Source organism: Neospora caninum, chromosome V (assembly GCF_000208865.1).
Source record: "Neospora caninum Liverpool complete genome, chromosome V".
Taxonomy (NCBI): domain Eukaryota; phylum Apicomplexa; class Conoidasida; order Eucoccidiorida; family Sarcocystidae; genus Neospora; species Neospora caninum.
The window spans coordinates 1,828,795-1,829,413 of NC_018391.1; positions in this window are offsets into that span (position 1 = coordinate 1,828,795).

Below are 619 nucleotides of genomic sequence, written 5' to 3' on the forward strand. Positions count from 1 at the left end.
TCTGAAAAGTGAGCGTGTCTACAACACTCGGAAAACCGCGGCTTTCGGGATGCCACTGATTCTTGTCCAGCTGCGACAATTGAGACTAGCACTCTGGTTTCTGGCTCCGATTGGTGATCACCTAACATGATATTTCCAGGCCGTAAACAGACGTGCCCAAACGAAGGAGAAAAACAACAGTTCATCAAAAATTCACAAATGGACGATAGTCTCGCGCTTGTCCGAGCCCGGAAACGCCAGGAAAGAGCCTCTTCTCGTCGAGTTTTGCACAACCGCAAGCTAGCCCAGTCCACCCCAAAAGAGCATTTCTTGCACGGGGGCTTGTCCGAGGACAGAGCCGGCTCCGGATGCCTGCATATATGCTAGGCCACACTGGGGACGTGGCCATCCTGCCAAATCTTCTTCTATAAGTAATACACGATTATCTGTTGCGACCCTAGCCAAGTTCCGAACTATCCCTGCGAGCAGATCTCCAGAAACGTGTGCAGTTGCCCGCAAGATATTACTAATGGAGCGGAAGACGCCAGAGATGAACAGAGCAGGAAATTCGAAACGGGTTTTCGCTGGTTTCTCCATGCCTTCGCACCCGACTGTTTTCTGTTCGCGTTCTGGACCTTTG